Source organism: Pectinophora gossypiella, chromosome Z (assembly GCF_024362695.1).
Source record: "Pectinophora gossypiella chromosome Z, ilPecGoss1.1, whole genome shotgun sequence".
Taxonomy (NCBI): domain Eukaryota; kingdom Metazoa; phylum Arthropoda; class Insecta; order Lepidoptera; family Gelechiidae; genus Pectinophora; species Pectinophora gossypiella.
In genome coordinates, this window is record NC_065433.1 from 23,855,836 (window position 1) to 23,870,402 (window position 14,567).

Sequence of the window (14,567 nt, forward strand, 5' to 3'; positions counted from 1 at the left end):
TTAATGTGTATAAGACCCTCTTTTTAGTTTTTTGTTTGTAAGTACATTAAAAACTATAAACAATACATTTAAACTCACTTCTATAGTAATCTTCTGCTTTACATATTCTATAAACGGGCCTTAGACAATATTGATAAATATCCGTTCTTGAGTTATAGCGCCTAGAGTGGGGCGCGTACATAGTCTCCCCAGTGCAGTGGGGTACAAATAGTTGGGGCTGCCGGGAGTAAAGGCCATATTTGAGTGCTGCGACGTTTAAACCGTAAAAAGTGTCCATTTGTTAATTTTACAAAATATGTGGTATCCATTATATTATAGCAGATATCCTAACAAGAACCTAATTAAAAGTTCAAAAAAACAATAAGTAAAGGGGGGCTTTTCTACACGCTCTATCTTAAGATAAGTACATTACATACATACATACATAAACTCACGCCTATTTCCCACCGGGGTAAGCAGAGACTATAGAATTCCATTTGCTTCGATCCTGACACACTTCTCTTGCTTCCTCCACATTCATCAATCGCTTCATACACGCACTAAAAACACAATATTTACCTGAAATAGAGAAAACAACATTTAAAAGATCTTATTCCGCCTTTCTATACGATTTAAACACAATAATAACACAATTATTCAGAAACTAAACTATGAAACTAAAATAAGAAACTGTCCTGCCTGTCATCTTCTGACAGGACCAAAAACAATACTCTCGTAAAGAGTAAATTATAATTTAAAGAGATTGACAATGCCAGCTGGTATTCAGAGTAGATCGTATTGAACCTTTTCTAAGGACATCTCCAATTTGATCATCGTAAGTCCTTCTCGGTCTTCCATAATACATTAAATGTTATCTAAGACCAAATGTATGTACGTATTAATGTAGAAGTATAGAATAAGGAATAATACTACGTATGGAACGGCAACTCTCCGCTCCCCACCAGCGGCTGAGCTAAGTTTACCTCATCCCCCTAAGTATTATTGACTTGAATCGTATGGTGTCAGACGTCACACTCACAGATGCGCGTGTACGATAACGTCAATTTGTAGTGTCTGTGTAAACGATATACTTACAGGGTGTTAGTGACATCGTAACGAAAACTTTGAGGGGTGATTGAGGCCATGATTCAAGTGGAATTTTCCGTCGCAAAAGTATGGAATTGAAAATAATTAAAAAAAAACACAAAAATTTTCAGGATGATTCAGACTGAAAATTTCACTTGATATCAACTCAGAATCATGGTCTGAAACATCCCCCTCAGTATTCGTTACGGTGTCACTAACACCCATACCTACTTGTATGGCTACCGTATGTACTTGTGTGGGGTGTAAGTGACATCGTAACGAATACTGAGGGGGATGATTCAGCTGATTATTCTGAGTTAATATCAAGTGGAATTTTCCATCGCAAAAGTATAGAATTGAAAATAATTAAAAAAAAAAACTAAAAAAATCATGAATTTTGCGACGAAAAATTCCACTTGATATTAACTCAGAATCATGGTCTGAATCATCCCCCTGAGTATTCGTTACGATGTCACTAACACCCTGTATATCGTCACTGGAAAGGCAAAATTACTTAAGCGCCAAGAGGCCGTTTCGAGAAAAAGCCGTTTAAAGTATTTTTCATAACTTTTTACCCATTAATCCAATTTGGACGACGTCCACGTAAGATTACCTAACTTGTTTATTTTTTCATTTTCTAACTCTAATAATACATAATTATCATAACATGGACTGCTATTTTATGATATTTTGGCGTTTACGTAATTTTGCCTTTCCAGTGACGATATGTCATCATCATCATCACCAGCCCATTAATGTCCCCACTGCTGGGGCACGGGCCTTCCCTATGGATGGATAGGGAGATCGGGCCTTAAACCACCACGCGGGCCCAGTGCGGATTGGTGGTTATTAACGACTGCTAATGCAGCCGGGACCAACGGCTTAACGTGCCTTCCGAAGCACGGAGGAGTTCGAGATGAAAACTTTTTTTGTGGTCACCCATCCTATGACCGGCCTTTGCGAAGGTTGCTTAACTTCAACAATCGCAGACTGAGCGCGTGAACCGCTGCGCCACCGAGCTCCTCATGATCAAGCACATCATGAAGTGATCAATTCTAAGATCTGGCTACGACATACACATCCTCGCAAACTTTCGCTTCTATAATATTAGCAGGATAAAGGTGCTATTACACCTGAACACCGCATTAATCTGCAACGTTCCACCGCTTAGACCGAGACAATGTGGCGCTTGCGTGAAATGGAGCGTGAACAAGCGGCGGTTAACTGACCCCTAGTACCTCAGAAGTTATGGCGACTACAGTCCTTGCTGATTAGAACATACCGGATACTTGTAAGCACATACATCGTCTACAACCCCCATTGGAGTCCTCAAAGACAAATTGTAGTAAAATTATGTGATACCGCACTGTGGTACTAATATCTATATATAATTATAATGTCATATTTAATTATAATATATACGTCTGATATAAATGGGTATATGTATGTATGTAATTATATTTCAATTTCATTTTTATTTATTTTATTTTTATTTGTTTTTTATTTATAGTATTTATTATTTTATACAAGATGTTGCACTGTCCCGCACCAAATTTATTATGTTTCCTTTCCACTGGTTTCCTGGAAGAAATTGCTGCTTAGCAATAAGGCCGCCAGATTGCACTGTACCTATCATCATTTGTGTTTTGTTTTGTATGTTGTGTGCAATAAAGTATATTTGATTTGATTTGATTTGGTACTTAGTTCACCGGCTTGCTTCTGAAAACGGGACCGCCTGTTCGAGCTCCCGTACCACACTTGCACTAAATGAGTTATCTCAAGTGCAGTTTACACTAACACAATTAGCTCAAACATTATAGACGACGATACGGCTCACCTATCACATTGGTCTAACTGAAAGCTCGATGAGGTGTAGCTACTCAGTTCATCTTGGGATATAGTTGTGAGGTTATGTACTTATGTTTATATTTAGGCACTGAGAATGCTAGACAACAAGTCACCCTACACTTCATACAAACAAACCTCGTTATACACAGACACTACACATTGACTTTATCGTACACGCGCATCTGTGTGTGTGACGTCTGATTCAAGTCTAAACTATGTTCGAGGGGGTGTGAGGTAAACCTAGTTCAGCCGCTGGTGGGGAGCGGAGACTTGCTGTCTCTTCTTCTATCGTGTGGATTGTGAGGTGAATTACCAACCCCACCAACCCTGGTGTCAGGGTTATTACTGAGCCGCCATAGACCCCGACTCATGTAAAGACTACGTACTTACATCAGTAAGTAATGACCGGGACCAACGGCTTAACGTGCCTTCCGAAGCACGAATCTTTTGACTTTTTGGACAATCAGGTGATCAGCCTGTAATGTCCTTACCAAACTAGGGATCACAAGGTGATTTTTGTGATTTGTCCCCACCGGGATTTGAACCCGGAACCTCCGGATCGTGAGCCCAACGCTCAAACACTGGACCACGGAGGCCGTCAGAGTTGCTGTTCTATACATATTATTCCTTATTCTATGCCTAGGGGTCAGACGCTCTCAGACGACGCCCTGAGCCGAGGTTCGCGCCCAACTGGGCACCTGTTGTCTTAAACGTTGTGCCAGGTGAGAGCCTTCAGCGCTCCCCATTTGTCCGGCCAAGTAGTTAATGCCATTTCATGAAATGGTCAAATTCATCATGAAATAATCAATTTTAAAATCTGGCCACGACATAAACCCAGTCACTTTCGGTCCCAACCTCAATCGAGATAATAAGTTTAACACGTTGCCCATTGCATCAGGATTCCGCGAAATCGCGGTTAATTTTAACTGTTTATTTCCAACTTCCGCCGGCTGTTGGTGGCCTCGCCTCTTTCTCTGTTTTATGAAATACACTTGAATTTGTAGAACATTTATTTATATAAGCCCCTTTGACTGCTTTGCTATCCCGGGATCGAAACCCGGTGGGGACATATCACAAAAATCTTATGTGAGCTCTGGCTTGGTTAGGTTAGGTTAGATTACAACCTGATCACCAGACTATCCGTAAGATAGACTGATAAAAATGTCTGGTATTGAATGTGTTCCTCTAGTTATTAAATAACTTGTAATGTATACCCTCATTGGTTTTTAAAAGATGTGTTGCTGTTGCAGTTTCTTGTCATTTCTTCTCCTCTGCCATAACACCTTCCGAAATGACGTAAATTCAAAAATGTTACATTGACCTTCAATAAGTTTATCCATGATAATTACGTTGAATAAATGATTCTGATTTCTGATTTCTTGTGCTTCGGAAGACACGTTAAGCCATTGGTCCCGCACTTACTAATGTAAGTACGTAGCCGTTACATGAACCGTGTCAGGGGCTTTTGGCGGCTCAATAATAAGATTAACAACCCTGACACCAGGGTTGATACATACATACATACATACATAAACTCACGCCCGTAATCCCTAATGGGGTGGGCAGAGCCACAAGTAATCAAAGACAACTTGCAGCCACTGTTGATACGATGTCGTAAGCTGGATATGATGAACCTTATGGTGATAAGGGTTGATAACGTCGGTAATGCACCTCACAACCCACACGAAGGACAAAAAGAGACTGTTTTGCTTGAATTTTATAAGTACCCATTTGCATGCTTGGGAAAAGAGGAAGATGGAGACCAAATAGAAATTGGAACAAGTCAAAGAGAAGGCGGATACCATGTCTAGTGCAGTAGTAGTAGCTATGGGTACGGATGGAAGGCTCTACATCACCAAGACCAATAATACCATGGCTCAGAGTGGCTTAGACGGCGATACAGCTCGCCATCTATCACATTGGTCTAACAGAAAGCTCGGTGAGGTTAGGGTACTTAATTCATCTAGCGATGGATGTACCTCTAGCTACCCTAATCCGGATGTAGTCATGAGGTTATGTTTTTGTGATATGTTCATCGTCACCCTCTGAAGCGGCCAAGGATATGTTCCTATTAAAAAAAAAACATAAAATTGGGTTTTGATTAACCCAATGTCAATTTAATTTTGAAAAACCTTGATTGTCCCAGAAACTTCATCTTGGGGATGTGGTATCCAAAGACCTACGAAAACGTCGTGACTCCCCAAAAAGACGTACCTACTATTGGTGCGCTTGCGTCGGTACAATATTTTCGCGATTCAGTTCACATTGACGTGCGCAATAGCGCATGATTTAACTAAAAAAACCCGCGTGCTTTCAAAATGAACCTAGCTGTCACACCTGGCAAGAACAAAATATAGAGCTCTTTTTTAAGAAGATTTCAAAGATTGTCCAATGTTCAACTTCATGATACGTGTAACTTAATGCGCTTAAGCGGATGCGTGCCCGTAAATGTAAATCCCAAATCAGAATCAGGTCAATTTTCTATTGGAAATAGGATTATAAACGATAATTAACTATAGTCAGAGCTACTTTGAATACAAAAGAAAGCTAAATATTTAAATAAAACTAGCATGAATTACGAGAAACCGTAAAAAAGCGCCAGGAATATTAAATTAATTTTCACTCGTTAACAGTCACTTTAATCTTTATTAAGTCATTACTTTTCTTAATTAATTAGCTAAGCATTATTAATTAATTGGCTTATAACTTTATAATAAAAGGATTAATTTATCTGAGGAGCTTTTGCGGTAAAACTTATAATAAAAACATCTTCAAACCTTACGACTAAAAATACTTATCTAATATTACACCTTTGAATAAAATATAAATGACTTACCAAAAGAAATCGCTCGATAAAATCCAAGGTCGAAGCACAGCACTAATCAAGTTCGAATTTGGAGTTTCAATTGGGGGTTGGAATTGCGTTGGATTTGGTAAACACGGTCGCGTGTGAATTGGTGCGTGTGCGTTTCGTTCGTTCGCTAGTCCTGCCGGGCGCCCGAGCAGTCTGCGCCACAGAGCCCACGGGACGCGCGAGCTGGGAGCATTAGTGATGGGGCACCTACTTATCGACAGTGTCCACACTTAATTATTAATTTTACATAAGTATTGATTTTTATCTCATTACACAACACTTGACCAGACAAATAAAAAGCGCTACCACATTTTCGAAAAAAATATTTCTATTAACATATACAAGTAGGTGTGAAAATGCTGTTTAGACATATTTTTCTTTAATCATTTGAATGAGTAGAGTTTTATTAACGGCCTGTTATAATTTTAATGGCTTAAATGATGTTTCCTTTTTTTACTTATCAAGATGTCAATACCAGGTTCCAAGACTTCACATGTTCACATTGTCATCATTTTAAAGTGACGCGCCGCGAGCATATCGAGGGTTGAAAGGCAAATGGGTTTAAGCGACATTTTGTGAACTTTACAGGAGAGCCGTTTAAAGTTTTATTTTTTCGAAAAAAATTCATATAAAAAAAACTACTGAATCAAAAGTGTTCAAAATGCTAAGAATTATTTTAAATTAAACGTTGCACAATTCTGTATTTATTTGGTTCGAAAAACACATCAGTTATAGATTTTAGAAGTCGCTTAATACAAAATGCCTCAATTGAACTAAATTACAGTTGAAGGAAAAACGGTTGATATCCACTAGAGCCAAATATTGGCTAAAAGCAAAATGCTTTAAGAGACCTCTCACTTATTAGTTTGACTAAAGCTAAATGAGTTAAACGACTTCTTAAAAAAAGAAGACTAGAGGCAAATCAGCTTAACCTCCATAAAAGGTTATATGACAGGGAAGGAAAATATCTTAAGTGACCATCCGCTACTAATTTCAATTGTATGAAATCCAAATATTAGTAAGATCGGAAATAAAGTCGGTCCTTAAGCCGTTTTTCCTGGGAGAGATTTTAGTCGGGCAAGGCATTTGTACCTTACAATATTAGGAAAAATCACGGCGGATATAATGAGTAAATCGATTTCATTAAGAAACAGGATCTAGAATATAACCATAAAGATTGTTACACATGCTTAATTCGACTTTTTAAGTATATGGTAAACCGCGTATGATGGCGGATGACAGATGACTGTCACCAACTGAATGCGGGCAATAAAAGAAACAAATAGCTTTGAAAAAGTCTTAATAATATGCTTATACTCTGTGCTGAGTTTAATCTCACTATCACAACCTGTTTCCGATTTACTGAAAAATTTAAGACCACGTGGCTGGATGCAAGTTCCAAGCACTGGCTCCTACTAGATGGTACGCGGTACTAGGACAGACTGCAGTGAAGTACTGATTGCTCTCATATTAAGAGGCGGCCAGGGGTGGATAGATCAGCGACTTGCTTGATCAAAATTTCTGTTACATTTGCGCCTAAGACCTCCACTTCGAGCTGGCCATAAGATACCGTCGAAGTTGACAAACAATAACAGAACTCGATCATGCTTTTAAAGCCGAGATACGTCGGACATCGCAGCAGACACATCTGTCGATGAGATAATATAGATGATAATAATAATAAATAGATGGTGTTCCTTTGCCGAGCATTTTTATAGCTGTGCTCTGCTCTACCAAAGTTATTGGTTGGTAAACCAGACCGCAAAACTAAGATTGGTGCGATGGTTCTAACGTGAAAATCAGCTCGTGGGGAACTACAGGCGGGCTTTTCTGTCACCATATGTCTCAAAAACAAATGCCAGGTGGAATAAGCTTGTGAAATTCAGCTCTATGCTGATTCCTATCAATCCAGTTCCGGTAGATTTTCGACAGCTTCAAGACTGTTTTCGGCCACAAACTTTGAAGAGAGTTTCAATCTACAACAAGGAAAAGACCCAACGCCTTACTGATCAGAAAGACTTATTAGCAGCGCTTTGGACACATTTTAACGATGTCTTAAATCCCAATAGTAATACCAGTGACTTGTTTGTTACAACAAGGTCGGGGGTTTCGCTTAAGATCTAGCGGCACCCCCGACCTTTGAAGAACTTCTTACCGCGCTAAGAAGGATGACGAATACCAACACATCAAAAATACCATTTGAACTGTATAATATGCCTACACATTAATAACTGGTTATACAAACTCATCCTGAAGATATGGGAGTCAGCTGCTGGAATGATTTTAGCCTTCTTCCTCTTTGCGAGTCGATGGCGATCGATATTAAATTTTAGCCTTAACGTTATTCTATCCCGTGATGCAGAAAAGGTACTTCCGGAAACCCAATGATGATTTTGTCCGGACAGAGATATGGGGCGTACCCCCGTTTTGTTATTAAACAGATTCAGGCCAAAAGGCTTGAACAACATCGGCCTTTGTTATGTGCTGCGTAAGGCTTCATGCGGCTTGTGGATTGCTCTAAAGAAAACAGATTGTCCTGAAAAGTTATGACTTATCCTGATACGACAATATCATGACGACATGATGACGACAGTTTGATTCAGAAGTAACTTTTCAGAGCTATTCGTCGTTACCTACGGCGCGAAACAAGGCTATGTCATAACACATGGAGCCATGGTTCGTAGTCTATTTTCTTTATATATCGCTTCTGTGTCACGCATAAGTGGGATACTCTGTGGAATTGTTATTTATAGCTTAATTGAAATTAAGGCTAAAATGAATAAGATCATTTTTGATCTCTCACGTCTCACATCTATGCGTCAGTTAACCAAACTTGCCGAGGAATGGCCGATTCAATTAAGTCACACACCAGAATATTTATAGTTTTGTGCAAAACCCTTTTAAAATAACCATCCAGAGGATGCTCCGGGGATGTAGCTTCTTCCAATGTTGCTTTAAAGGGCGCTGAGCTGTAGGAAGTTTCAAAATTAAAATATTTGGGTTCTCAAATATGAAATGACTCCAAAGTCATCGGAGTTGCCAGCCCGGATAACAAGTGCGGTGGCAGCCTTTGGAAAACTTAAAATATTAGTGTACAAAGTCTCAGCGGCGTACTTGATACGTAACACTTTAAATGTCTAAGGTCCATCCTTCGCATAAAGCGGCAAGATGGTTTTCCAATAACAGAAGTATTACGTCGTTCTGGCATATTCGGAATAGAAGCTCTCATCATAAAAGATGACCTACGATGGTGCGGTCACGTCATGCGAATGGTTGATAGAAAGGTTTTCTATTTCGAGGTGTCTAGAAGGAACTGTAAACAAGGTGGACAATACCTGCGGTACAAATACGTACTCAAGCGCAACCATGTGGCTTTCAACATGCCAACTGATAGTTGGGATGAGTGTGTCTGAACCTGGAATAGCGCGTGATATAGTCCTCGAAAATCTTAGTCCAAGACGCCAAATACGGAAAACTCAACGGAAACTTTCCTACAATTACACGGTAAACTCGGCTGGCCAGCTTGATTGTATGCCATGTGACCAGATCTTCAATTCGAAGTTCGGTTTCGCTAGCCACGTCAAAGTCTACCACAACAACGACTTGGGATAGACACAAATAGAAGTCACCATCAACGGATACGGCTTGGGTGACATGATGACACGCACACTCCCGGTCCTCCCAATCGTAATTTTTAGCTGTGTGAACCGCCCAACCAGGACCTGCCCATACTTATTTTGATAAGTTGAAGTGATGCGGGCACAAGGTTTCATACAAAATTGCGATGACTGAAATGTTAACATTATTTCTTTTTTGTTTTGGAAAAACGTTTTAAGTCCTTTCAAAAGAAAATGATAGTTGTTTTATACGACAAAAAATTTAAAAAAATGTAGCATAAATAGCTGAAGTCAAATTCTATGAATATTTTCGGTAAAGGCAAAACAGTTCAAGTGCCAATTTTACTTTTAAACTGTCGAAGGCAAAACGGTTGAAGCGACAATATTTATAAAATCTGGATTAAAGCAAAAAGATTTAAGCGCCAAATCTATTTTCGTTTCGTCTAAGGACAAATGATTTAACCGACTTATCTATAACAAAACACTGTCAGGGAAAACGCTTTAACAGACTTCGAATCATGAAAATGAAAAGACATAACAGCTTATGTGACCGACTCATATCCCGGAATACGACTGATATGCCACCCGCCCAGAATTTTGTGCATTTTTTTGTCGGTTAAAACACGGGTTTTTAAAAATGTACCCAAAGTGCTAATTGGTTGAAGCGCCAAAAAGTAGCTTCGATTGATCTGAAACCAAGATCAGTCGACGCGGAAAAAATCGCTGATTCCGAATATATATATAAGTCAATTTCGCCCAAAATGTCGCTTAAACCCATTTGCCTTTCAACCCTCGATATGGAATTACCACAGCACGATTTTATCGACAAACAAAAGGCACGTCACTAGATTGAATAATAGTTTTATTTCTGTTCGGAGCACACTTCGCGAATGATTCCACTCATAAGTATATCTACCTGTATCCAACAAGTCACTTGGTTGCCGAACCTAGTCTTTCAACATCTTGAATGAAGAATTATCTACCTATTTACCTATACTTTTAATACATTTCGCCTGCTTTCTAAAAAGATCAAAAACGTACTTTTTTAATAAATAATAACGAGTATCATCTTTTCTATAAGTAACACTAACACTAGCTAAAACTGTCCCGTTGCACTTACAAAATAAATTAGGTGTAAGTATCTAAATAAAAATTCCACAAAAAGCTCGAACTTTATAGTTCGTACGTATATGTTATTTATATAACATATCGTTTTTAAAATGGACTCTTGGCTTTTAGAGACACGATCTAAATCTTTAAATCTTCAACAATCTAGTTACCATCCAAAAAATACCTACCTGCTTGGTAATATTGATTTAAAATATATCACGATTAGAAATGAAACGGAAATGCTAAAATTTCAGCACGCCGCTGTGGGCTCAAACGTGAATCTAAAATCCAAAATATATATGACTCACGCGCACCTGGATCGGCTAACCTGTGATTTAGACTCAAGCTCAGGTCGAACGAAATGCATGCCAAAAGTCTAGGTTTTATGATAAGTGCCCAGATTGGTACGACAAGCTTCACAGGTCATAGACATTTTTTTCTTCTAAACCATCCAAAGTTCCTTATTTAAAACTGCATAAACTAAGCCTCTATAGCTTCTGCTCACCCTACCGGTAGGAGATAGGCGTGAGATCATGCACGTAAGTAGTACCTACACAGTGATGTATCTACCACCAATCACCATAGATAAAAAAATCACAGTCCAACACGCTGTAACCGCAAAGTTTTTCAAAATTCAAACTTTGCAGTGCAATAAAAGAGTTCCTAACGCGTTTCGAATTCCACAATCCACCAAAATACGGTTTGGGAAGCCATGAAATGGCAGTTATAAAGTTAAAACATGTAAACAGGTCCGGCCTCGCCGCTAAAAATACCTAATATTTTGGAATATTCCCACATCGCGCGCCATTCGCCGGGCTACGATTAGCAAAGCGGGTGAAGGATGGCGATGGGAAAAGGCTAAAACCGAACTATATATCGCTATTTAGCGCCTGAATTTACTTAAAGGAATAAAAATGAAAGAAATTTATTGGCAATAACAGATAATATATTTGAAATAAGTAACATACTTACTTACTTTCGAATGATTACGTGATGCCTATAAATAATTTAAGTACTTATCTACCTATAAAGGCAAATATGGAAAAGGGATTTCACTTTTCTGTTTCAATTAGGAATTCACGAGTATTTTCCTTATTTTTGAAAGCTTAGGTTTTGGGTTTAGCAATTTCTAGATTGTGTTCCTGAATTTCGAATTTCAAATGTCGAACTGTGTGCCTGTCGTGGAACAAGGCTGAACTTAGTTAATTCGTTTAAACCTGGCGGAGTTCTGAAATGTTGTTTGATCGTTACTTTTTTCTTTTTTGTGGAGCCGTAGAGGCGGCCAATCAGCTCGCGACAGCACCGATCACCTATAACGAATTCTAGCAGAGTTTCCGACGATTTCTTAGGGCGTAGATGTTTCGACACGACCCGGGTTCGATTCTCGGTGGGACCTATCACAAAAATCACTTTGTGATCCCTCGTTTGGTTAAAAAATTGTAGACTGATCACCCGATTGTCCGAAAGTAACATGATCCATGCTTCGGAGAGCACGTCGTATCTGGCTGTAGTCGTTACATGAGCCTCAATGACCTTGCAACTCACACGAAAGGAGCCAATTTTACCAAACATAATTCTCTCAGACGACGCCCTGAACCTGAGCATCCTCAGACCTGTTTTATACCGCGTGAGAGCTTCTAATTTACCCAGCCAAATAGTTAATGCCATCTGATGCAAATTACAATAAGTCACGCCAAAAAAAAGTGGCGCCAATATTTTTTTACCCGTTAACTCCTCCTACCCGTTCGTCTAGTGACCGATTTTCCCTGAATATTTGATTTGACCCCATATTTTGCCTACAAATAGGGTACTTGACTGGGTCAAAGATAAATTATAAAATGCTAATCTACAAATAGAAGCCAGTCTAGGGTGATAAAAAACAAAACTCATTTTACTTTTCGACTTATTTTCGAATTTTATTTATGAATTAAGTAACAATGAGTACGACATTTGACCGCTTTTACTGATGACGTCACAGGACAGCATTTCCGTACAAACTCCAAAGAAAACTTTCGTTTTGACGTTTCGTAAAAAGTATCTCATTTGACTAGATTGTGCCTATCCTGGAAGTATGAAAATCGTGGATTATTTGGTCAAACCTAGGTCCTCCGGTCCGCCGGAAACCCGTGTTACTCTATGGTAGATACGCTACGCTTTTACTTAGTATAGAATAGCAGTACATATCAAGTGGAATTTTCCACAGCAAAATTCATGTTTACTGAGTCATATTCAGTTCCATAATTTTGCGACGGAAAATTCCACTTGATATTAACTCACAATCATAAGCTGAATCATCCCCCTCAGGATTCAGTATTTCCACTTACTGATGTAAGTATGTAGTCGTTAAGCCATGTCAGGAGCCTTTGGCGGCTCAGCATTAACCCTGACGCCAGGGTTGATGAGGTTGGTATTCCACCTCACAACCCACACGATAAGAAGACTATTCAGTACGGTGTCATTAACACCCTGTATATATACTTTGTCCACCATAAGCTTCGGATCTCTTCGTCTTCTTCAATAATAACAAATCATATCTACACATCCATCAAAACGCGTATAAAATATTGTGACGGCCAGTGTCGCAGCGCAAGCGCAGGTCATACAGAAATAGAAGATAGGTTTCCCAACACCAACACATACCATTGTGTCATTGGGAGAACCGTGAAGCACATGCGATAACGCCTATTTCCATCGAGGTAGGCAGAGACTGCGGAATTTTACTTTTTACGACCCTGGCAGTTCAGTGGTTAGTGGTATTCGCACGATAATTGTGGTGCGGGTTCGATTCCGTTTCGAATAATTTCAGTTTGGGTTGTCTGTTTAATGTCTGGCGCGAGAGCCAGGCAAAATGATTTTTGCTAATAAGGGATTGACTAGGGGTGGGATTTTCTCAAAACATACCTACTTACACAAATAAATACTATCTGCTCTAATAGGGTAGGCAAAACTACATGTAGGTAATCAAAAGACAACTTCAGACACTCTTGATACGAACTCGGGACGCCTGTATACCCGAAGGGTTAGGCAGACACATAAGCTCACGACTATATCCCATTTGGGTAGGCAGAGGTACATCAATCGCAAGATGAACTAAGTAGCCATACAGACCGCTTTCATTATGGCACAGTGTTAGAAGTTGGAATACAGTCAAAACTGGATCTCGCCTACGTACGGTTGGAATGGTGCCGAGGCGCGGGAGTGAGTCGCGGGGTATTTATAGTGGAGTGACCGGCGCGTGCGCCGAGAGACGGGCGCCGGCGGACGCAGCTGCTTACGTAATCGTTAAGTTGCAGGGAATATTGGACAGTGGTACCTTGAAAATAATAAGACGGCCCTTATCTCTGGAGAGTATGACGAAGACACAAGCCGGACACTTCTTAAAAAAACTCATACTTATCGCGCGCGTTCTCCCTTACTCCATAGCGGTTTACGGCTGTTTTGACTAAAGTATAACCCAGAGGGGGTGAGGTAAATCTAGCTCAGCGCCCGATGCAAATTGGTGCGGGGAGAGTTACCGTTCTATATGAAATATTACTCTATAACGATCGGAAGAAGTGGGGGAAACGTTTGGGGAATAGGTACAGTAGGTAGATATAGTGTTAAAATCAATTATAATTTGCTCAACTTCAGAGTAGAAATACATCTACCGCACTGCATCGCACTTTCCTTTGCTATCCTTCCCTTCTTCTATCGTGTGGGTTGTGAGGTGGATTACCAACCCCATCAACCCTGGTGTCACGGTTACTATTGAGCCGCCAAAGGCCCCTGATATAACTCATGTAACGACTACTAACTTGCTATGTAGTAACCGGGACCAACGACTTAACGTGCATTCCGAAGATCATCTTACTTTCGGACAATCTGGTGATCAGCCTGTAATGTCCTAACCAAACTAGGGATCACAAAGTGATGTCACGGTTACTATTGAGCCGCCAAAGGCCCCTGACATGACTCATGTAACGACTACGTACTTACATCAGCAAGTAATAACTGGGACCAACGGCTTAACGTGCCTTCCGAAGCACGGGTCATCTCTGAGAGAGAAGGATAGTTTGCTAGAGCGAGGTAAAGAG

The 14,567-nt window shown here is 39.8% G+C and overlaps 1 protein-coding gene across 1 annotated transcript in view; it reads right to left on the reverse strand.

Moving 5' to 3' along the window:
• Positions 1–5,933, reverse strand: part of LOC126380306 (uncharacterized) — a 28,464-nt gene extending 22,531 nt beyond the window's left edge. The window contains exon 1 of the mRNA XM_050029632.1: positions 5,750–5,933. The gene's annotated coding sequence lies outside the window, so the exon portion shown is untranslated. The remainder of the gene's footprint in view (positions 1–5,749) is intronic.
• Between the last annotated feature and the right edge of the window lie 8,634 nt (positions 5,934–14,567).